Here is a 26,561-nt window from a genome sequence, read left to right on the forward strand (position 1 = left end):
CACACAGCACAGTATCTAGGATACTGGGTTCAGTAAGGATAAAAGTATGGAACAAGTCACATCACTCCCACATAAGATGCTTCATATTTGTTTTATTTTTTATATTTTGCATGCATACTGTAATATAGGATATGCAGTATCCAAGATACTGGCTTCTGAAAGGGTAATGAAGAAATCATATTATTTGCTAAATGTTCACAGAAGATGCTTCCTGTTTTAATTCTTTTTTTCTTCCTTTTAGTTGAATATTCTGTATACCTAAACACTGTAGTGCTGCGTACACACGATCAGACATTCCCATAACGAAATCCTGTGATTTATTTCTGACGGATGTTGGCTCAAGCTTGTCTTGCATACATACGGTCGCACAAATGTTGCCGGAAATTCCAATCGTCAAGAACGCGGTGACGTACAACACGTACGACGGCACTATAAAGAGAAAGTTCAATAGTCAGTGTGCCACCCCTTAGGCTCCTTCTGCTAATCTCGTGTTAGTAGAAGTTTGATGAGAGACGATTCGCGCTTTTCAGCCTCGTGCTTTTCAGATCGTTACTGTCTTCAGTTTGTGTTTGTGGGTTCGTATCTGGTTTTCAGTGCGTGTAGTCAGTTCGCATCTGGTTTCCAGTGCGTATTGTTATATTACGTATTTGATTATCAGTGCGTTCTTGCCCGCTCGTTTCTGATTTTCAGCTCGCTCTTCACAGGCCTTTCTGATTTTCAGTGTGTTCTGTTAGTTCGTTCTGACCAGCCGACCGTTTTGAAGCCATATTGCTCATCGTAGAGTTCGTGCTGTGCGGGGGGCTTGGTGTTGGGGTTCTTACTTTGACCCAAGCCCAGTCCATGAACAGAGCGGGGAGGAGTTCATGGACAAAGAATTGGTTGCTCCAGCGTGACCAATTCTCTCACATGCCTTTGTTGCGGGAGATCCGTGAGGGGATCGTTCTAACGAAGGTACTATTTTAACTTGGTGCATCAGTGGCCTATACTGCTTATAGATTGAGGCCTATATTGAGACAAGATTAGGAGAGTTTAGCCTGACATTAGGGTTTGTCTTGTGTTGTGTCTTGCAGATAAAATGGATTGATTCAATGATCATAATTTCCTCCCCTAATTCATTGATTTGTACAGAAAGCTGCCCTGTCTGTGGCAGACAAAACACCCCTTTTATACAAATCCACTAAAGAGGAAGGCAGCACTGGATAAATTGCTGGAATTCGTGAAGCTGCAGATCCCCACGGCAGACATCAACTATTTGAAGTGCAAAATAGGTGGCCTAAGGAGCACTTATTTAAGGGAGTGCAAGAAGGTCAAGGATTCACAGAGATCAGGAGCTGCAGCAGATGACATTTATGTACCCAGGCTGTGGTACTACGACAGACTGTGGTTTCTGTCAGACCAGACTGAAATCAGGCCATCACTTTAAACCCTTCCTTCCGCCCCAGCTGAGGCTTCTGATGTCCAACCTTTGCCTTCCACCCAGGAAGAAGATGTGGAGGAACCCAGCTTGAGTCAGGTATAGCATTGTTCAACATATTTCTCAAAATTGTGATTGATGAACAATAAACTAAAACTATGTCCCTTTTTCATACACAGGAAAGCCTCAGCCAGGAGGAGGCTGTGGAAAGTGGGAGCCAGGAGGTGGCCGGGCCCAGTAGCCTTCCGAATCCCAGGTCCCTCCCCTCCGCCTTCAACAAAAAAGGCCCAGGAAGGGGAGGAGTGTGGAGGAGTGAGCTCTTGGGTTAATTCGGCAGGCTTCTGCGGCCCTCAGAACCCCCCCCCCCCAGTCTTCTTGAGGCCTATGCTTGCATGGCTGCCAACAAAAGGCAGGAAATGGAGGTGGGCCAACGCCTCTTTTGTGAGGAAGTGATATATATGGCCCTAAATAAGGGGTTGAGGGACGAACTCACAAGCAAAACCCAGCTGTGTGTGTTGGACCATCCTCCACCTCCTCCACCTCCTGCCACAACTTCAACACCAGAGCCACAGCCTGGAAGCAAGCGTGGAAGGAATCGTGGAAGGAAGACAAGAGAGTGATGGCCTGGGTTCCGCCTGGTCTGGCAAAAGACGCAGGCTGTTGTAAGACCACAGCCTGGGGAGATATACAGTGGGGACGGAACGTATTCAGACCCCCGTAAATTTGTCACTCTTTGTTATATTGCAGCCATTTGCTAAAATCATTTAAGTTCATTTTTTTCCTCATTAATGTACACACAACACCCCATATTGACAGAAAAACACAGAATTGTTGACATTTTTGCAGATTTATTAAAAAAGAAAAACTGAAATATCACATGGTCCTAAGTATTCAGACCCTTTGCTGTGACACTCATATATTTAACTCAGGTACTGTCCATTTCTTCTGATCATCCTTGGGATGGTTCTACACCTTCATTTGAGTCCAGCTGTGTTTGATTATACTGATTGGACTTGATTAGGAAAGCCACACACCTGTCTATATAAGACCCTACAGCTCACAGTGCATGTCAGAGCAAATGAGAATCATGAGGTCAAAGGAACTGCCTGAAGAGCTCAGAGACAGAATTGTGGCAAGGCACACATCTGGCCAAGGTTACAAAAACATTTCTGCTGCACTTAAGGTTCCTAAGAGCACAGTGGCCTCCATAATCCTTAAATGGAAGACGTTTGGGACGGCCAGAACCCTTCCTCGAGCTGGCCGTCCGGCCAAACTGAGCTATCGGGGGAGAAGAGCCTTGGTGAGAGAGGTAAAGAAGAACCCAAAGATCACTGTGGCTGAGCTCCAGAGATGCAGTCGGGAGATGGGAGAAAGTTGTAGAAAGTCAACCATCACTGCAGCCCTCCACCAGTCGAGACTTAATGGCAGAGTGGCCCGACGGAAGCCTCTCCTCAGTGCAAGACACATGAAAGCCCGCATGGAGTTTGCTAAAAAACACCTGAAGGACTCCAAGATGCTGAGAAATAAGATTCTCTGGTCTGATGAGACCAAGTTAGAACTTTTTGGCCTTAATTCTAAGCGGTATGTGTGTAGAAAACCAGGCACTGCTCATCACCTGTCCAATACAGTCCCAACAGTGAAGCATGGCGGTGGCAGCATTATGCTGTGGGGGTGTTTTTCAGCTGCAGGGACAGGACGACTGGTTGCAATCGAGGGAAAGATGAATGTGGCCAAGTACAGGGATATCCTGGACGAAAACCTTCTCCAGAGTGCTCAGGACCTCAGACTGGGCCGAAGGTTTACCTTCCAACAAGACAATGACCCTAAGCACACAGCTAAAATAACGAAGGAGTGGCTTCACAACAACTCCATAACTGTTCTTGAATGGCCCAGCCAGAGCCCTGACTTAAGCCCAATTGAGCATCTCTGGAGAGACCTAAAAATGCCTGTCCACCAACGTTTACCATCCAACCTGACAGAACTGGAGAGGATCTGCAAGGAGGAATGGCAGAGGATCCCCAAATCCAGGTGTGAAAAACTTGTTGCCTCTTTCCCAAAAAGACTCATGGCTGTATTAGATCAAAAGGGGCTTCTACTAAATACTGAGCAAAGGGTCTGAATACTTAGGACCATGTGATATTTCAGTTTTTCTTTCTTAATAAACCTGCAAAAATGTCAACAATTTTGTGTTTTTCTGTCAATATGGGGTGCTGTGTGTACATTAATGAGGAAAAAAAATTAACTTAAATGATTTTAGCAAATGGCTGCAATATAACAAAGAGTGAAAAATTTAAGGGGGTCTGAATACTTTGTGTCCCCACTGTATGTCACCTCCTGGACCGGATTGTGCTCCCTATTAAATGGACTCCTCAGGCTAACAATTTTGCATATCAAATAATTGATGTGTGCCCTGGGGTACAAAGGCTTCGCTAATTTCACCAGTTTATCCAGCATTGCCTAACTTTTTATTTTGTTATGACCCCTTAATAAATGTCTATTTTTTTACAAAAATCATTGGCTATGTGTTTTAATTAAAAAAGGACACTTTGTTTGTGAGTAGGCAGGTACATTTCAAAAATACAATGTCAAATTAATGAGGGACACCAACAACAACCAATCTCCTTGAGGTTAAAAAATACAAGATAATAATGGTGTTGTGGTAACTTGACACACAAAACGAAAAAAAAAAATATTATGGAGATCACTAGAAAAAAAAAAAAAAGGAGAAAAAGTAATTAAAAAAGATCATGATAAAAATAAAATAAAAAAATTATTATGGAGATCTGACGAAAAAAAATAAAAAATATTATTTAGGAGACCAAGAGAAATAATAAAGAAATCAACAATTAAATTTGCAGCAGGACGAATGTGCTATCTCCATTACGAGCGCTAGTTTTACCAGACCGAACGCTTCCGTCTCGTACTTGATTCAGAGCATGCGTGGAATTTGGTGCGTCGGAATTGTCTACACACGCTCGGAATTTCTGATAATGCATGTTGTTGTCGGAAAATTTGAGAACCAGCTCTCAAATTTTTGTTGTCAGAAATTCCGACAAAAAATGTCCGATGGAGCCTACACATGGTTGGAATTTCCGACAACAAGCTCCCATCGAACATTTGTTGTCGGAAATTCCATTCGCGTGTAGGCGGCATAAGGCTTCTTTTACATGGGTGGGGTAGTGGTAAAAACAGGTGGTTTACCAACCTCCTTGACCACAGAGTCACAAGTTAACATGGCCAGAAGATACATTAGCACACATTGTCAAAGTTGCAGTGCTGCACAGCAAAATTTATACCACGCGGTAGAGCTGCTACATGATCTATTCAAATGAATGGAAGCTAAAGCTATGAAACCAAGTGTAATGAACGCGGCTGTGGTGTAGTGTGGTAGGCTTTTGTAGCGCTACCCCTGTAAGAGCCGTTGGATTGGATGGGTCATCTGTTCTTTGCATTGACCTTTTCAAGAACCTTATCTCCCCTGACAGGTTAAGTGTACAAATGTACAATATCAGAGGAATTCACTAAAAGTAACAATTAGTACCCAATAGTAGTGCTATAACAAATGAAGCAGACATCAAATCAGGTAATAAAGGCAAACCTAATATAATGTCATCCAATATGGTCGGTAGCTAGGCAAGCATAAAATGGATTAACAATGGCAGTAACATAATTTAGTATACAAAGTGATTAACAGTAGGGAATAGGCATAAGATGACAGTTGGTGTCCAGATCAGCATAGACAATAGCAAGGCCACTACAAGTGCAACAGTGAGCAGTAGTAAAGTTGAATCGAACTAGTGCTGGAACTATACTGCCAGAGCTCGTTTATGGTGGCGATGCTAGTCCTAGACCGACTGGGTATGCACCAGAAAAGGAGGATGGTAGCGGAAGTGGCAGGGGAACAAGGGGGGCTTGCAGAATAATTACGGGAGGACAAGTTCTTTGAGATGTTCTTCTGCCGGATATCAATGGGGTCCTTTAAGAGTTTTGGTGCATTTAATGACAGTCCCAATTAACCTGCATGCAGTATAGCTACAATATAGATATGAGAGTCTCAGCACAGGTGCAAGGAAGATATGGTCTTAATACCTTAATGACCAGGCCATTTTTTGCGATACGGCACTGCATCGCTTTCACTGACAATTGTACGGTCATGCGACGCTGTACCCAAACAAAATTGATGCCCTGTTTTTCCCCACAAATAGAGCTTTCTTTTGGTGGTATTTGATCACCTCTGTGGTTTTTATTTTTTGGGCTATAAACAAAAAAAGACCAACAATTTTGAAAGAAGATTCATATTTTATTTACTTTTTGCTATAATACATATAAAAAAAAATTAAAAAAAATAGTTTTCTTCATCAGTTTAGTCCAATATGTATTCTTCTACATGTTTTTGGTAAAAAAAATCGCAATAAGCATATATTGATTGGTTTGCGCAAAGTTATAGCGCCTACAAAATAGGGGATATATTTATGGCATTTTTATTATTTTTTTTTTTTAATAGTAATGACAGTGATACTTTTTTTGGACCAGTGACATTTATACAGCAATCAGTGCTATCAAAATGCACTGATTACTGTATAAATGGCACTGGCAGGTAAGGGGTTAACACTAGGGGGCGATCAAGGGGTTAAGTGTTCCCTAGGGAGGTGTTTCTAACTGTGGGGGGAGGGGACTGACTGGAGGAGGAGAGAGATAGCTGTTCCTAATCACTAGGAACAGACAATCACTCTGTACTCCCCTGACAGAATGGGGATCTGTCTGTTTACATTAACAGATCCCCGTTCTGGCTCCCTGTGGAGCGATCGTGGGTGGCCGGTGAACATCGCGGTCGCCATCCATGTGCATCGGCTCCCCCGCCGTGCAGTGGCCTGCGATATCTGTTAAAGGGACCGACGTTACAGCTATGGTGATTTGCGGGAACGAGCCGGCCCGCCGCAGTATAATGACGGTGGCTGGTTGGCAAGTGGTTAAATCACCTTGGGCTTAACAAAACGGCATTATTTAGAAATGGTACATTACTAATAACACACACAGTCTTTGATCTCAGCAATATGTTTACAGATTGATTAAGAATGGAATTTGATGTAAAATTTTATTCGAATTTCAATTCGAAAATCAGATGAATTTAGTTTCGTCATTCGGAAACATTCAGCAGGGTTTTGATTCGGCTATTTAGTTATATCCGAATTCACGAATAGTAAAAATTTGTCAGAATATATATATTTGGAAATAAATGAACTGCGCATGTCCATAGCTCCCAACTGTCCCTGATTTCGAGGGACTGTCCCTGATTTGGAGCAATGTCCCTCTGTCCCTCATTCCTCCTTATTTGTCCCTCATTTTGGTCTGATCTATATAGTTGTATATAAAACACACTTTTTCACCGCAAAGCTTAAACACATGCTACTGATCATTCATTGTGTTCATTTAGAAAAGGAAGGGGCCCGTAAATTACATATTTACTGGCCCCTTTTCCCCACTCATCCTAAAATATCCACCTGTGTGTGCCCACAGTAGCAGCTGGTGGGAGAGAAGAGAAGGAAAGCTGGCAGCGCTGCAGGGGAAATAGGGGGGGAGCAGGGCAATTGGGTGAATCTGTGCTGCACAGAGTGATTAGGGTGTGCCTGGGCACACCTGGCACACCCTGTGCACACTCCTATGATCAAAAGGTGTTTTCCAGCACTAAACCTTTCATCTGATTTCTAAATTGCTGCATTTGTAAATTCCAAAAGCCAATATAAAGGAACAGTAGTGGTAAAAAAAAGCACTTGTGGTTTTAACCAGTCTTGTTTTTTTGTACAATTCTCCTTTAAGGGGGCATGGCCAGGGGTGTGTCCTATGCCTGCATACTTTTGCTGATAGGTGTCCCTCATTCCCATCTCAAAAATGTTGGGAGGTATGCATGTCTACGCTGCACCTTCCCAGATGTTCATGACAACTGGGTGGGGCAGGAAGGGGTTGGGTGACTCTGGGCATGACTTGACTGGAAGTAACTGTAGCACTAACTCTCGATGGAGCTGCTGGTTTAAGCGGGCTGTTACCTTCACTCTCGATACCTCTGTTTCACCGGCACCGGGTCTAGGGTTCCGTTGAGTTTACGTCTGGACGATATAAGCACCACACACTTGAGTAGGTTTTCCAATGCTTTAACGAATAAATAAAGGAAGTAGCAGGAAAGAGGCAGAAGGAAAGCTGCAGGGAAGCTCAAATACCTTTCCTTAGTATTCTTCAGAACATTCTTTGTAATTGAACATTTGTAGTTGAATGTACTCCCCTTGTGGGATTCAATCTTTGCCCGTCTGGATAGGCCTCTCTCACTTGTCTAGCAGCCAGTACGTAGCACGAACAAAAGTCTCTGCTTCAGACTTGTTTGAAATAAAACCCGTACGATCCTCTGCCACAGGATGTATTGGTTTGCGATGAATGTCAGACACAGTACTTGAACCTTTAAGCCAACCCGGCAGTACTATACTGTAAGATTACTTCGGGATACATCCTCCAACCGAGTCACCAGGCCCCTCTCCAGACCAGCACTCTGCATGATCCTTCCATGACGGGTCCTCCCCTGGGATCTTCTCGGTTGTCCAGCTTCTTCACTCAGGATAGACAGCCCAGGACCATTCCTCTGCTGCTGTGGTAGGCCCCAGACAGGCTTCTGGGCCCAGGACCACGAGGTGGTACTCTTAACACATACTTGTCAGCCAGGAGGGCCAGCAGGTGGCTGAAAACGAACCCCTAAACATGGCGTCTGTCCCATAAATACCCTCTCCCAGAATGCAATTCGGAGAACCACCTCCACCAAGTTATCTCCGGGACAGAGAAGCACTAATTCGCTTCAACACTTTGCTTTTCCAACACCTGCCCATAGTGACACCGACACCCACCGACACAATGTGGAACTACACGCAACTCAGCCAAGCTGGAACAGAGGCAAATCTAACTTCCTATAATAAGTGACCCACTAGATTTAACTATCAGCGGTAGATTAAAATCTACCAGCGCTACATAACAAAGAAGATATATATTTAATGACAGGAAAGTTTTCATTTAAAAACCAAAGACAAAGAATTGCAAAACAGGAATTGGAAATTTAGAGTCAACATGGCATCCACTACCAAATACAGGCACAAATGATTTCTCCCTTTAAAGCGGACCTTCAGTCATTTTTTCATCTTTCCATCTATTAAATCCTCTGCCCTTGTTGTTGTTTTAACTTTGGATAGTAAAACATTTTTTTTCCTGCCAGTAAATACCTTATACAGCCTACTTCCTGTTTCTTGTCTGGTCATTAGCATAGTCCAGTGATGGTGAACCTTGGCACCCCAGATGTTTTGGAACTACATTTCCCATGATGCTCATGTACTCTGCAGTGTAGTTGAGCTTCATGGGAAATGTAGTTCCAAAACATCTGGGGTGCCAAGGTTCACAATCACTGGCCTAGGCTTATGACATCATGCACAGCTCTCTCTAATGCCCCGTACACACGGTCGGACATTGATCGGACATTCCGACAACAAAATCCATGGATTTTTTCTGACGGATGTTGGCTCAAACTTGTCTTGCATACACACGGTCACACAAAGTTGTCGGAAAATCCGATCGTTCTGAACGCGGTGACGTAAAACACGTACGTCGGGACTATAAACGGGGCAGTAGCCAATAGCTTTCGTCTCTTAATTTATTCTGAGCATGCGTGGCACTTTGTGCGTCGGATTTGTGTACACACGATCAGAATTTCCGACAACGGATTTTGAAAATTTTATATCCTGCTCTCAAACTTTGTGTGTCGGAAATTCCGATGGAAAACGTGTGATGGAGCCCACACACGGTCGGAATTTCCGACAACAAGGTCCTATCACACATTTTCCGTCGGAAAATCCGACCGTGTGTACGGGGCATATCACTCTCGTTAGAAAGGGAGGGGGGGGGGTGAGTCATAAGCGGGCCAAAGAGAGCTGCAGAGCTGGAGGTGTGCCTCTGTGTGTCTGTGTAAATCCAGGAAGTGAACAGGCAGCAGCTTCAGCTGCCCACAGTTAAAATGGCTACAGCCAGACTCAGTGGAGGGAGATTTCTGCAGCATATTTGGCAAATACAGAATCACAGTATATATAAAAAAAATATGCAAAGTGGTTGGAGGGAAGCTTCAGAATGGCAAAGATGTTTTTATTACAAATTACGTGAGCAGACTGCAGTTCCTCTTTAAGTATTTATTTATTTATATTGTTTTTGTACAAGGAAGGAAAAACATTTTACAAAAAAAAATAAAAAAATAATAAACACCTGTAGCCTTGGCAGTACTTTCTACTGATCTCCAGTTCATTAAATATAATAATGTTGCAAGCTTGGCTTGGCTTTGTTATCAGATAGGTGGTAAAATAACTCTTCTCTACATCACATAACACAATAAAAATGAAAAGGCAAAGGCCACACATGCCTGCCTCTGGACTCTGGGGATTTGGGAGTTATTATGCTTTGTAAGTGGAAATATTTGAAATTTATGGCATTTTTTTTCTCATGCAAAATATGTTTATATTACAAAATGCATTGCATTCCTCTTAATATCTCCGTAGTAAGCAAATTGTGTAATTATTTATTATGGATTTGCTGCGATGCTAAAAAGAGCAGAAATTGCTTTAGTGACATGTATTGGCTAGAGATATCCCAGTGCGCCGGGTCAGACATGTAATTCACTGCAGGGAGCGCACAATGGATGGAATTCTGCTTAGTAACAGTTCAGCTTTTGCATGTTGTTGAATACAGCAAGTACTAAGGGCAAGCTAGTGATAGATAGGTGATAGAAGGGACCAGCACCATGGCTTAGGCTGGCCATACATGAATCGAAAATTCGGATAGTTCAGCAGAGACCAGACAAATTTTGCTCCATGTCTGGCCGCAGTAGTTGAACAGAAACCAATTTTTTTAATTTTTTCATTTATACAGTGGTACCTTGGATTAGGAGCATAATCCAATTTCAGGAGAATGCTTGTAATCCAAAGCACTCGCATATCAAAGCGATTTTCCCCATAGAAGTCAATAGAAACGAAAATAATTTGTTCCGCATTGACTTCTATTGCATGCAATACCGCATGCGGCCAGGGGTGGGGAGGGGGCGCCGGAGAGCCTCGGAAATACTCGGGGACAGCTCGGCTGAACTTGGAAAGCCTTGGAAAAGCTTGGAAACACTCGGGAACGGAGTATTTCCAAGCGTTCCCGAGTATTTCCGAGTGATTCTGAGTATTTCTTAACGGCTCCAAGCCGTTCCGAGTGTCACCGGCGCCCCCGCACCTCTTCTCAAATGCGGTACTGCACACCCCATTCGCTTGAATTCTGCTCATTTTGCGACACAACACTCGAGTCCGAATTTTAAAAAGAAGTTGCTCGTCTTTCAAAACGCTCGTTAACCGCGTTACTCGTAAACAAAGGTTCCACCGAATTCTTATATACTTAAATAAAAAATTAAACCAAAAATTTATATATCTTTACATAACTTTTATTTCTATCACATAGGGGACCAGGTGACAGGTTCTCTTTATGGAAACACCCCGGGGTCTATTAGACCCAGGATGTCTCCCGTCTGATCCACTGCACAAACTGTGTTCCATCAGCTGCTTCCCCCAGCACTGATCCCGGAGAACGACAGCTCTAGTCCAGGAAGTGATGTGAATGTCATGGTCTGTGTACAGGAGGGAGGCTGAGCGGGCAGAGGTCCACTGAGCTCCCACCACCTGTTATGACAGCATCGGGCACCCAGGTGGGACAGCGGAGCATGAGGGAACATGGCGGGTGGGGGGGCACATTGTGGCAGTGGTGGAACTAGTGTTGCCACCTGTCCGGGATTCACCTGGACAGCTCAGGTTTGGAATCATGCGTCCAGGTCTCAGACTGCCTGAAACCCGGACACATTATTCAGACCGGACTATGGCTTCTCAGTAGAGTTGCTGGCTGCAGTTGTCTAAGCCGAGAGTGTCTGTTGAACCCTCTTTCACACTGCCCAAAGTCAGCGCTGACAATCCCCCCCAAACACACATACAGATGGGAGAGGAGAGCAGGGCCATCTTAAGAGAATTATAGGCCCCCGGGCAATACAGTGCACTGGGGCCCTGTCTACACTACACTATATCCACTGACCACTACACTACACACCACACCACACTGACCACTACACTACACACCACACTAAACCTACCCGATTCCTATACTGACCACTACACTACACACTGACTACTACACACCACACCACCCTACCTGATTTCTATACTGACCACTACTCCATAAACTACACTATCCACTGACCACTACACAATACACTATACACTACCCACAGACCACTACACAATACACTATACACTACCCACAGACCACTACACAATACACTATACACTACCCACAGACCACTACACAATACACTACATACTGACCGCTACACAATACACTACCCACAGACCAATACACCAAACACACACACACACAATACACTATACACTACACACACACACACACACACAATACACTATACACTACACACACACACACACCCAGGCCAGCAACAAAACTCACGAGTGAGTCTCTTAACTTTTTTTTTCTTTCATGATCTGCTCTGATTTTGCGCCGCCACTTGTCACACTGCCAGACTGCCTGCCCCGGCGCGGACATGATCGGTGACCTGGAGAGGAGAAGAAGACATCGGGCACAGACTGCCTGCACCAGCAGGGACATGATCGGTGGCCCGGAGAGGAGACGATAGCGGCCACAGCTCACAGTGAAGGCCAGCCCTGCTCTCCCGTGATTGAGGACAGGCCAGCCCCATCTGCCGCACATGACCCCTTTCGCCCAATCACAGGGTGCCAGGGGCCGGCCTGAGACTGGACATGGCGGTCGGAGCGCGGGGTCACAAAAAACTGGAGTGAGGGTGACACATAGGGTTACACCATACCATGCTTGGCTGGGGTCCCTGGGCAGGTGGGGCCCCCCAGGCAAGTGGGGTCCCCGGGCAACTGCCCAGTGTGCCCAGTGAAAAAAACGGCCCTGGAGGAGAGAGGACTCGATCTGCTCCTCTTCCTCCTGCCCCTACCCCTCTGTGTTTGCCCACACTCCTTAGAAAAAGAAAGTGCGGGCTGGAAATTTGAAGTCCAGCAGCCTCAGATACATCTGGATGAGAGGTGCTGACTGCCAAGGGGTGAGTGAGCTCACCATCCATCCCTGTCTGTGACTGAAGTCTCCCTCTTTCTCTCTCCTGCCTCTGAGTACATTAAGGTAAATCAGGGTTCTCAGAGCATCCCCTTACATCAGAGTTCCCCTTTACACCAGAGGCCACAGTGTTTCCTCTTACATCAGAGTCCTCTCCGTACATCAGAGTTCTCAGTGTTCCCCCTTATAACAGGGTTTCCAGAGCATCCCTTATGTTAGAGTCCCCAGATTTCTCCCTTACATAAGAGTCTGCAGAGTCCCCCCTTACAGTGAAAGGGAACTCTGTAAGTTCAGATGTCCGCCGAACTCTGTGGACTAGAGTAGAGGGGGACTCTTGTTATTAACGTCATATGATTAGAAATTATATTTAATAGCAAAATATATATAGTGTTTATACCCTAAGGTGGCTGCTTTAGCTGCCTTATGGTAGTGCTGGCCCTGCCTGCAACTCTTACCAGACCATCATTATAGGGGTTGTGTACACCTGGGCATACACCCTGCTGGTCTTCCACGACGGGTAGGAGACCTTTTCCTCTGCTCAAAGATTACAGTCCTTATTCAAAGACTTCTCATCCATATTAGTGCCTGACCTCACAAATGCGCTTCTGGAAGAATAGTCAAACATTCCCATAGACACACTCCTAAACCTTGTGGACAGCCTTCTCAGAAGAATTATATAAGAAACGAAAAGGGACGCACACTGGAAATCCCAAAACTTGTATGAATGAAATCTTTATTGTCAAAGGTTTTCCAGACAGATACAGGGATTGCAGCTGACACGTTTCACAAGCGTGTAACCTGTTTTTGCACCCGAAGCTAGCCTAGCAGCGGTGTGTCTCTCCTTGGCTTTCCAGAAGAGTTACATAATTGGTAAGGTTGAAAAACGGCACAAGTCCATCAAGTCCAACCTGTGAGTTGAAGCTGTTATAGCTGCAAAAGGTGGGCCAACTCAATATTGAACCTTACGGACTAAGACTGGGATGCCAGTAAAGTTCATGTGCGTGTAAAGGCAGGTGTCCCAATACTTTTGCTAATATAGTGTTTCACCATGGTTAGGATTGTGGTCCCTTTATGGGGATGACAAAAGAAGTAGTTTTTGAGTACTCAATGATTCTCATCCATGCAGGATGAAGGGTACAGGGGTGATCCTTTAAAGAAGGAACAGGGGCGGACTGATCATTCGGGCACTCGGGCACAGCCTGAGGGCATCATGCCACTAAGGGGCCCCATCAGGGTTGCCAGCCTCAATAAAACCTCAAATAAAAGGGACAGTATGTAAAAATCTGTTTGTTTTTTTTTTTTAAATCCCAAGATTATAGCTGCCCCTCCTCTCCAGTACCTTTTCAGTGTGTGTATGTGTATTCTGTGTGTGTATACTGTGTGTATATTGTGTGTCTATGTGTGTATACTGTGTGTGTGTGTGTGTATACTGTGTGTATATTGTGTGTCTATGTGTGTATACTGTGTGGCCCCATAATCTATTGCCTGGGAGCCCCATAATCTCCTATTGCCTGGGGGCCCCATAATCTCCTATTGCCCGGGGGCCCCATGAGTTGTCAGTCCGCCCCTGAGAAGAAATTTGCAGTTGTCCCAAGATTATTAAGTCCTGATCTTGGGTGAGAAAGAACCTCCAACCCTGACTATGGGTACTTTGACACCTGAAAGAGGAGGATTTGAAAAATGCAGAAGGTAACCCTCATTCCGCGTACACACGAGCGGACTTTACGGCAGACTTTGTCCTGCAGACTTTTCGACGGGCTTTCTGAATGAACGGACTTGCCTACACACGATCAACCAAAGTCCGACGGATTCGTACGTGATGACGTACACCGGACTAAAACAAGGAAGTTGATAGCCAGTAGCCAATAGCTGCCCTAGCGTCGGTTTTTGTCCGTCGGACTAGCATACAGACGAGCGGACTTTTTGACCGGACTCTAGTCCGTCGAAAAGATTTGAAACATGTTTTCATTTCTAGGTCCGTCGAACTTTTGGGGGGAAAAAAGTCCTGCTGGAGCCCACACATGATCGAATTGTCCCATGGACTCCGGTCCGCCGAACCAAGTATGCTGTAAAAGTCCAGTCGTGTGTACGCGGCATCAGAGGTTGATAAGGTGTTGGATGGAACAGGACACAGTTGTGTGAGAGCTACGGGCTGTTTGGCTACTGAGATACTGCTGGGCTATTTGTGACCTTTCCTGGACCCCTGGAGCAGGTGTGGATTGTAAACCTTGTGGTGGTTGGTCCATAACTGTTCAAATCGCTGGTTAGGAGCTCCGAGCTGGTCTACAACTCTACTAAGCAACAGTCATGTATTCTAGCTCTACAGTTTGGTCAGCCAGTTCACTACATTGCCCTACTTTCATAGGTCAGATTGCCTCAAGGACATTCTAATAATAGGATAGAATCACACCTACTAGAACATTCCCTGGATAATGACTGTTTCTCTTTAGGATGGTACTTTTAGAAACAAAAAGCAAACACAGGTATCCGAGTGACCTTTCCTGGACCCCTGGAGCAGGTGTGGATTGTTAAACCTTGTGATGGTTGGTCCATAACTGTTCAAATCGCTGGTTAGGAGCTCCGAGCTGGTCTACAACTCTACTAAGCAACAGTCATGTATTCTAGCTCTACAGTTTGGTCAGCCAGTTCACTACGTTGCCCTACTTTCATAGGTCAGATTGCCTCAAGGACATTCTAATAATAGGATAGAATCACACCTACTAGAACATTCCCTGGATAATGACTGTTTCTCTTTAGGATGGTACTTTTAGAAACAAAAAGCAAACACAGGTATCCGAGTGACCTTTCCTGGACCCCTGGAGCAGGTGTGGATTGTTAAACCTTGTGATGGTTGGTCCATAACTGTTCAAATCGCTGGTTAGGAGCTCCGAGCTGGTCTACAACTCTACTAAGCAACAGTCATGTATTCTAGCTCTACAGTTTGGTCAGCCAGTTCACTACGTTGCCCTACTTTCATAGGTCAGATTGCCTCAAGGACATTCTAATAATAGGATAGAATCACACCTACTAGTAGAACATTCCCTGGATAATGACTGTTTCTCTTTAGGATGGTTACTTTTAGAAACAAAAAGCAAACACAGGTATCCCAGTTTCTCATTATTCGTTTACTACTGAATTGTATATTTTGTCTGCAGTTCTTCTTTCAGTGCCGCATAGACTACATAGTCCCAATATCCTCCAAGAACCGTACAGGATCTTAGAAGTCTCAGATTGTTTTACAATTTACAATCTAAGTTAGTTTACAGGGAAACAGCTTAATTCTGCTCTCAATGCCTTTCAGAATGCTCCCTGTGGGTTAGAACTTCTAGTAGTGCCTAGTTTGATCTCCATGCTCGGTGCTCCTGCCATTTTATTAGTTTTGCAGATAAACACACTCATTGGGGGCGGCAGCGGCATTCAGTGGCGCAGCGTGAAAACTATTCATAAACGGGATTGTGGTGGAAAGCTTTTCCTGACCTCATAAGCTTCTCCAGTATGTACATGAGAGGCATAGAAATGAAGTCAGTATAAACGTAAATATCATACTGTAAATAGCAAATGTCAGCTATGGAGACAGAATAATGATATAGTGTTATCGAAATGCGGCAATGCATAAGACACGCTTGTTTGATATAGGAGCTTGGAAAGGTTCTAGAATATTTTAAATAGGTTCTCCTATTAAAAAAAAAAAGTATAGTTTGTACTAGACAGTCAATGAAAAACCCATCAGATCTTAAAGTGGAGGGCCACCCTAAAAAAAAAAATTACATAAAAAATGTTCCTAAAAATCTGAAAAAAAAAAAAAAAAAATGAAAAAAAAAAATTTTTACTTACCAGAAATGGCTGTTGCTAGGCAGATCGTCCCAATCTGCCACTTCCTACACCACGGTGATCTTCAGTCTTCTGCTCCTCACGTTATCTTCTGGGGAACGTGGTGTGCTGTCTTCTGGGAACTGTGTGTGTCCCAGAACACAGCCGGCCATTCACAAAGCGCCGCGCGACTCGCGCATGCGCAGTAGGAAATGGGTAGTGAAGCCACAAGGCACCATTGCCTGTTTCCCTTAGTTCAGATGGCGGCGCCGGGACCCGAGAGCCGAGGGACAGGTCGGTTTCGGGCGGCCGACATCGAGGGCACCCTGGACAGGTAAGTGTGCTTATTATGCCCCGTACACACAGTCGGACATTCCGACAACAAAATCCTAGGATTTTTTTCCGACGGATGTTGGCTCAAACTTGTCTTGCACACACACGGTCACACAAAGTTGTCGGAAAATCCGATCGTTCTGAACGCGGTGACGTAAAACACGTACGTCGGGACTATAAACGGGGCAGTAGCCAATAGCTTTCATCTCTTTATTTATTCTGAGCATGCGTGGCACTTTGTGCGTCGGATTTGTGTACACACGATCGGAATTTCCGACAACGGATTTTGTTGTCGGAAAATTTTATAGCCTGCTCTCAAACTTTGTGTGTCGGAAATTCCGATGGAAAATGTGTGATGGAGCCCACACACGGTCGGAATTTCCGACAACAAGGTCCTATCACACATTTTCCGTCGGAAAATCCGACCGTGTGTAAAGGGCATTAGAGTGTTTGTAGCTGCTGACTGTTAAACTTTTTTTTTTTTCAGCTGGCCCTCCGCTTTCAAGTGGAAGAAAAGCTTTAAAGCCCTGTACACACGATCGGACTTTCCGACAACAAAACCGTGCAATTTTGTTCGTAGGGTGTTGGCTCAAATTTGTCTTGCATACAAACGGTCACACAAATGTTGGTCAACAATTGCGAACGTAGTGACGTACTACTTGGTTTTTCAGCTCTTTAGCGCCACCCTTTGGGCTCCTTCTGCTAATTTCGTGTCAGTAGAAGTTTGGTGACTGTTGATTTGTGCTTTTCTTTTCACGTTTTTTATTTTGTGCTTTTCAGTTCGTTTCTGAACGGCCGTTCGTCAACCAACCATGTTGCAGAATCGGAGGAGATAACGTTTTATCTATTATTAGCCTTGGAGTTATTGCTTTGACATTATTTTTTTGGTTGAATAATAATGATTTGATTTGGTATATTTTCTATATTTTTGGATGCATAGAATGCACTTTTTGGTTAAGTTCTATTGGCAGATAGCATGTCTAATTTTTTATTTTATTTTTTTTAATGCACAAATAATAAAAAAAAAACATAATATTATTCTTGATATCACCAGAAAAAAAAAAATTAGTTTGGAATAACGCCATCAGTATCACCAGCAAAGCAGCTTCATTATTATCCCATTAAAGAAGAAGAGAATTGTGTGCTGCATTTGGAGATTTCATAATTTGCCGCGTCACGAATGTTAATTCTCCATTACGAACGCTAGTTTACAAGACCGACCGCTTCTGCTTCCGAGCATGCGTGTTTGTCCGATGGACTTGTGTACACACGATCGGAAAATCCGACAACACGCATTTGTTGGCGGAAAATTTGGGAACATGTTAGCCAACATTTGTTGGTGGAAAGTCCGACAACAATTGTCTGATGGAGCGTACACACGGTCGGACTCTCCGCCAACAAGCTCACATCCAACATTTCCCGTCTGAAAGTCTGATCGTGTGTATGGGGCATAACTCTATATTTGTTTTTTTAAATGTCCCCCCCGGTCTACCTATGCTGCCAGACCTGTAGAAAAAGATCTCTGTTACCTATTTTTAATCTGCTCCGGTCTGGTCGCGTGATCATGCAGATCCAGATCCTGTGTGCCAGTAAGCAGTTGTTGCAGACTTGGGTTTTCCTTACACTTTATACACCAAAGGGCATTACTTTGACACTAGGAGATTCCTGAGAACCCAAACGGACTGTAATCCATAGTCACCATAACCTTTCAACCAAGACCGGTGTGCAATGCCAATGCCACCCTCTTTAGATTGGGGAATCTTAAAGTATAACTAAAGGCAAAACCAGGGATGGCCCATCCACTAGGGGTGCCCAGGCACCGCCCCCTCTTACCAGGCCACCGCCTATATGCAATGGAAAGATTCATGCATTGCATGAATCCTTCCATTGCTGCCGCGGCCACCCCCTATTCATGCGCCCGGCCCCTTTCAGGGCACCGGGCGCATGAATTACAGCGGCCAGGGTTTTTTTTTTTTTTTAAGCACCTGATTAGAGCCAGAGGCTCTAATAGGCTTCAAAATAGGGTGGGCTCGGGTCGCAGAGAGTGCGACCGGAGCCCACCCAGGTGTGTTACAACAGCGAATGAAGATTCACTGTTGAAACACTGATCCCCAATCCAGCCAATCAGAAGCAGGTGTGAGACCTGTTTTCTGATTGGCTGAAAAGAGAAGACTCCCGATTGTCAGACGAGGAGGAGGAGGGAGAAAACAGAAGCCACCGTTGTCGCTGTAATGACCCATGGAGAGCAAGAGAACGGGAGGCCGCCGCTTCCGAGCAGGGGAAGCCACTGGTGATGGGGTAAGTGTTACCGACCGACAGGGGGGATTGGGGGTGGCATCCTGTTTGTCGCCCCCCCAAAAAATGTTTCCACCGGCTGCCACTGGGAAAAACTTTTTTTTTAGTTTTGGATAGAGTGGAGATGGATTAGAACAAATGTCATGTTTTTATTGCTGTCTGTGCCCCCGTTAAGGAGATTCATTCTCTCTATTTGTCCTGTTTACCATTATTAATAAAAGTGAAAATAAAATAAAATACAATTTTTTGGGTTGTCCCCAGAAAAGTAATAGAGGGAAAATTTTCCAATGGGGTCACTAGTTCTGGTGACCTGGGGGTCCCCAAGGAATTTCCTTAATTAGCAGGGATTTCCTCTCACTTCCTGTTTTGCTATGGGACAGGAAGTGAAGGGAAATTTCTGCAATGGGACACAGATGGCGAAAATTAACCTTACAGTGGTTATAATCCTCCCTTACTGTATCCAAAATGAAAAAAAAAAGTGTTGCCTATAGTTCTACTTTAAAATTTATGAACAGAACAAAAGAGAAGGATTCAAAGGCCTAGTGCATTACCATCAACACTTTATTGGAAAGTAAAAACCAATTAGTGCATAGTGACAAAAGCCCATGGGTAAAACGTGTTGTACATAAAACAAGGTGACAATATGGTCCTCCAAAAGATGGAACTCGCTTGACCCTGACATAAGTCGGACTACCAGCCGACATATTTCAGGGGACATGCCCTCTTCGTCAGTGCAAACTCCATTTGTGAGTATGCACTCATCGCTTTTTATTTCCTTATAAAGTGTTGATGGTAATGCACAAGGTCTTTGGTCCCTTCTCTTTTGTTCTGTTTATGTTTTCTTATGCCCTGTACTCACGATAGGATTTTCCGATGGAAAATGTGTGATAGGACCTTGTTGTTGGAAATTCCGATCGTGTGTACACAAATCCGACGCAAAAAGTGCCACGCATGCTCAGAATAAATTAAGAAACAAAAGCTATTGGCTACTGCCCAGTTTATAGTCCCGATGTACGTGTTTTACGTCACCGTGTTCAGAACGATCCGATTTTCCGACAACTTTGTGTGACCGTGTGTATGCAAGACAAGTTTGAGCCAACACTTGTCGGAAAAAATCCATGGATTTTGTTGCCGGAATGTCCGATCAATGTCCGACCGTGTGTACAGAGCATTAGACTTTCCATTTTTATGTGAATCTACCCTTCATTTCTCAGCTGACCTAGACCGATTGAACTATGCACCTCATGCCACCCTAAAATACTCCAAATGTCTTTCCCACTGGGAATCAGCACCGAAACTCCTCCATCAGTGGTATTACACCCCACAAAAACTTGCAAGGATTTTTCCATCAACCCCTTCTTCTTGTTGGAGGATCTGTGGAGATCAGGGGTCAAATACTCATACCTGGTGGTCTTTCTCAGGACTCACAATATTCTGGAAGGACATACAGAACATGAATAATGTTACTCGTCTGAGTGGAGTGTTAACCCCACAGTTCGCCTTGTTGGGCCTGGATTTAGAAAATTGGCCCAGACACTTCCCTCCCATTCTAACACATACCGTATTCTTATTAGACATGTACGCACTGAAATATTTTGTTTCGGAATTTCGTTTTCATCCGAAAAATAACTGTATTTAGTTACTTCCGAAATTCGTTTTTATTCATTTAATTTTTCGTTAAAAATTGCATTCGTCTGAAAATCCAAATTAATTAAGGTCGAATCTGTCATTGAAATCTTATGGTGCCTGTTGAATGTTCAGAGAAGATTCGACGGAGCAGCTAAACTGTAGGTGTACATTTCCGGTTGAATTTTCCGCCTACAAGCTAGCTGTAGTAGAATTCTAATGTTGTATGACTAGTAATAATTATATTTATTAATTATTTTACTAGTCAACCAACATTAGAATTTTTCTATAGCCTATGGGCGGATGCATTTGACCGGAAATGTACGATTGCGGCGTCGTACAGTTTAGCTGCTCCGTCAAATCTTCTTAGAACTTTCGACAGACACCATAAGCCAAAGATTCGACATTTGTATGTTTTTCGTTGCTTTGTCGAATCTTCGCCGTTCATGCTGAATGGTGTACTCTACCCCAACAGTCAGCCAACTTTCACATTCGTTTCTCAATCTCCAAGTGCAATGGCGGGCGCGGCATCCGACGTTGTGTCAGATATTGATATGGCATTATAATATAGAATCTATAATAATAAATTCCCCCCCACAACACGGGCAGCCTCTGAGGCTATCACAACACTAGCAACACTAGTATCAGTGTCAAGTTCACAACACTAACACAATAGCAGCAGATTATTATGAAAAAGTTAAGTTGAACTGTAGCTTGCTTCACTATTGTTCTGCTGCTGTGCTTATGCTTAATTGCTAAATAATTCAGGTTCTCTGACAAACGGACCAGATAAGATTGACTGTCTTCTGAAATGATTCAGTGTGTGTGTCTCTCTCTGCTAGCAAATCGTAAGTGAAAGTAAGTTGGCTGTACGTGTGTACTTAGTTCTAGCTATTTTACTGCCCCTCCTCTTTGGTTACAATCGGCCAATAACATTCATCATCATCATTATTTTTATTTTACTTCCCCCACCCAATTCCAGCAGCAATCTTTTCTTCCCTATGTCGAATCTTTTCTCTCTATGTCGAATCTTTTATCTCTATGTAGAATAATCTTGGACTAATAGAGTTAAGGTTAGGCACATTCAACCACAAGTTCGATGGACACAGATTGTTATTGTCAGCATCATGTCGAATCTCCTATCTATATCGAACTGTTGTCGCAACAAAAATGAAAATAAAGCATTTGTTTATGTCGGATCTTTTGGTTTTCGGATTCTGCACTTTCGTTGTCGTTTGTTAAAATGATAACGAAAATACCTGAAATTGGGACGAAAATGCATTCGGACGAAAACAAATGCACATGTCTACTTCTTATTGCGCCTTGTCTATCAATCGCTCGTAAGTGGAAAAGTAGTACCTTCCCCACTGTCCAACAAGTCATCGCCACTATCAACCAACGCATGCATCTGGAACATATATTTGCCAAAGCCACCCTAACCATGCCAAAATTCCTCCTTGAGTGGTCCCCTTGGTTTGCGGATACTTGGGCAGAGAAACTTGTCCATTAATGAAACCCTCTCTTTTTTCCCCTTTGCACTAGGCTTCCCTTCCAAGAGGTCAGTCATGACACCAGGCCCACCAGGCCTATATATATATATATATATATATATATATATATATATATATATATATATATATATATATATATGTCTTTGTTATACAAATAATGCTGTCAAATGAAATAGTGATGTCTCCATTAGGCTTCCCCCCATACCCCTTCTTTCTATCTGTCATCTCTCCTCTGGTACCCTCCTGTGCTATCCGATACCCAGATTAGTCAAGCAGCTAGTTTGTTCACCAACTGTTGTTTATATATCTCTGCAACAGTTATAGTCTAATGTGCATGCCGATATCTTTGTCTGTTCATATACTGTACCTAATCGGTAATGCACCCTCTACTGTACGTGTTCTTGGAAACTTCAATACATTTTCAAATTAAAAATAAAAGCTTTTCATTTTTATTACACACCTTATTGTAGACCCAGTGAAGTCATAGGTTTCTGTGTATTTCTGTGTTCCCCGCCAGTGCTCCTGGATCCTCTTTCCTCCTTGCTTCCTATGGGGTCACTCATGCATGCTCGCTCACCAACCCCCACTCAGTATGTCCATTGACACACAGATTGAAGCTTGGCACCACGCCCCGCTTCCCCCTCACTGGCTGTGATTGACAGCAGCAAGAGCCAATGGTTCCCACTGCTGTGTCAGGGAGAGAAGGACCAGAGAAAGACACTGCTCTCATGCACATCACTGGATTACTGCGATGGACTTAGATAAGTATAAGGAGGGATGGAGTTCATTGAGCTGCCCAGGACAACAGAAAACACCCGCATCATCCCCCGACACTTCCACCTGGCTGTCCACAATGATGAGGAGCTTAACAAGCTTCTTGGTGTGGTCACCATCTCCCAGGGAGAAGGTGTCCTGCTACCCAAGAAGACTGTAAGCCACAAGGCTGCAAAGGCCAAGTAAACTCTAAAGACTCAGGCGCCCCTGCATGCAAGATAATCTCCAAAACCTCAAGTGAGCTCTGTGACATATGGGCTGCAGGCACTTCCAAGATGGTGTGGGAAGGTTGCAGCGCCTATACACCTGACATCCAAGATGGTGCCTGGAGTCAATGGCAGCGGACCCACCAGTCATATGCCAGGCTTCCTTAGTGGCAGTAGTAAGCAGTAGTTACATGACCGATTTTATTACTACTATGAAACCATCAGGTAGTGACTGTGTGATCCTGGATCACTTGTTAGTCTGGTAGCTCAGCATTCCGCGGCTAGCAGCACCTACTGGGAAGCCAGTAGATGAAGACAACTCACATGCAAAGCCGTCGTGTTTGACTGGAGGGCATCAAAAAAGTCATATTTTATACTGTACATCTTTCACAACTTTTTTTACTTTACTAACTTACTTATACTTTTATTTACTTATCTTTACTTTTCTTTCTGTTTTACATATTCTAAAAATATATATTATCCAAAGTACATTTGAAAGTGCTATGTTTTATTAATTCTGGAGGAGGGAAAGGTTATGCTTTTTTCGCCTGCAATCCATATGTCAGAAAAAGATGCGCAGACTTCAGCATAAAGACCCAGGCCATGTTACCGCAGCATCATGTGACAGAACATATCCCCAGGGAAGCTGTCCTCACATACTCCCGAGTCCCGGTTACATAGCAAACTTATTTTTAGTTGCAAACTTCTATTGCAAAAAAACAACATTGCCAAGTCTACCATATCCAAGTAAATAATGAAATAGACAATTTACTGTATGTGAATGTGGGTATTCAGAATTGACTCTTATTTGCAGAACTCCTAATATACGGAAATTAAAAAAAAAAAAGCTGCATTAACTAGTAAGAAGCTTCAGCAAGATACAAAGGGATATAATTAGAAAAAAAAATGCATAATAAGTTACCCAGTGAAATTGCACATATATTTGTTTTTTGCGAATGGGGCAAAAAAAAAAAAAAAAAGATACTAGGTTAAATCTTGTGCTTGTTGAACACTTTTCATTGATTTAAAACAGAAAATACTGCATTTGGCAACTAGATGGTGCTAAGTATCATAGGATTTTGCTATGATACTTTGCGCCATCTAGTGGCCAAATACAGTATTTTTTGTCTTTCTTAAAGAGTAACTTTCTTGGGAGAACAATAGCAAATAATAATAATAAAAAAATAATAATATAGATTATGCAATTGCTACCTAAGTCATATTGTAATTGAATGTTATTAAAAATTGAATTTATTTTTAAATCTGACATCTGTAAAATGCAATATGGCAATCTGATATAAAGGGACCAAAAAAAAAAAAAAGGGCACTAGGTCAATTCTTGTGCTTGTTGAATGTTTTTCATTGATTTAAAATAGAAAATACTGCATTTGGCAACTAGATGGTGCTAAGTATCATAGGATTTTGCTATGATACTTCGCGCCATCTAGTGGCCAAATACAGTATTTTTTGTCTTTCTTAAAGAGTAACTTTCTTGGGAGAACAATAGCAAATAATACAAAAAATAATAATAATAATATAGATTATGCAATTGCTACCCAAGTCATATTGTAATTGAATGTTATTAAAAATTGAATTTCTTTTTAAACCTGACATCTTCTGTAAAATGCAATATGGCAACCTGATATAAAGGGATAAAAAAAATGCATAATAGGTCACCCAGTGAAATTGCACAAATATTTATTTGTTTTTTTGCAAATGGGGCAAAAAAAAAAGGGTCACTAGGTCAATTCTTGTGCTTGTTGAATGTTTTTCATTGATTTAAAACAGAAAATACTGCATTTGGCAACTAGATGGTGCTAAGTATCATAGGCATTTGCTATTATACTTTGCGCCATCTAGTGGCCAAATTCAGTATTTTTTGTCTTTCTTAAAGAGTAACTCCACTTTCTTGGGAGAACAATAGCAAATTATAAAATTAAAAAAATAATATACAGTAGATTATGCTATTGCTACCCAAGTCATATTGTAATTGAATATTGTTAAAAATTGAATTTCTTTTTAAACCTGACATCTTCTGTAAAATGCAATATGGCAATCTGATATAAAGGGATTAAAAAAATGCATAATAGGTCACCCAGTGAAATTGTACAAATACTTATTTGTTTTTTTTTTTGCAAATGGGGCAAAAAAAAAAAAGGGTCCCTAAGTCAATTCTTGTGCTTGTTGAATGTTTTTCATTGATTTAAAACAGAAAATACTGCATTTGGCAACTAGATGGTGCTAAGTATCATAAGATTTTGCTAGGATACTTTGCGCCATCTAGTGGCCAAATACAGTATTTTTTGTCTTTCTTAAAGGGGTTGTAAACCCTCGCGTTTTTTCACCTCAATGCATTCTAAAAATGCATTTCCACCGGCCGCCACTGTTTGAAAAACAAAAAGACCAAATCACCAGATAAAGGAACAGAGCCCACCCGGATGTGTTACAACATTAAAACACTGATCCTCAATCAGGCCAATCAGAAGCGGGTGTGATATCCATTTTCCGATTGCCTGAAAAGAGAAAATGAAAATAAGGCCCCCCACCACCACCACCACCACCGCTCTCTGGAGCCCTCCGCCGCTTACCGCAGCCGTCGGTAGTGGTGGAGGCGATTGGGTCCTATCCCTGGCTTGGTATGGAGATGAGTGAGGGAAAGATGGCCTCCAACCGGCTCCATACCATTACAGGACAGAAGCGACGTCAAAACGTCACTTCCGCCCATAGCTCTCAAAGCAACATTTTTTTTGAAATGACATTAAATTTATTTTTTATTTTTTATTGCGTTTTTGAGTAAATTTGAGATTTGAGGTCTTTTTGACCCCCAGATCTCATATTTAAGAGGTCCTGTCATGCTTTTTATTCTATTACAAGGGATGTTTACATTCCTTGTAATAGGAATAAAAGTGACACAATTTTAACTATCCCCTATTTTGTAGACCCTATAACTTTTGCGCAAACCAATCAGTATACGCTTATTGCTATTTTTTAACCGAAAATATGTAGAAGGATACATATCGGCCTAAACTGAGGAAAAAATTAGTTCTTTTATATATTTTTGGGGGATATTTATTATAGTAAAAAAATATTGCTTTTTTTTTTTTCAAAATTGTCGCTCTTTTTTTGTTTATAGCGCAAAACATAAAAACCGCAGAGGTGATCAAATACCAAAAAAGGATGTCAATTTTGTTTGGGTGTAACGTCACACGGCCGCGCAATTGTCAGTTAAAGCGACGCAGTGCCGAATCGCAAAAAGTGCTCTGGTCAGGAAAGGGGGTAAAATCTTCCGGGGCTGAAGCGGTTAATGTGGTTAAAACCGCTTTCAGGCCGGCCGCGCCGTCTGTACCGCATAACATCACAGCTATCTTTTACAGAAGACAAGCCACAGAGCCGCCTCCTGGC

This window comes from Aquarana catesbeiana, linkage group LG11 (genome assembly GCF_042186555.1).
Source record: "Aquarana catesbeiana isolate 2022-GZ linkage group LG11, ASM4218655v1, whole genome shotgun sequence".
NCBI lineage: Eukaryota > Metazoa > Chordata > Amphibia > Anura > Ranidae > Aquarana > Aquarana catesbeiana.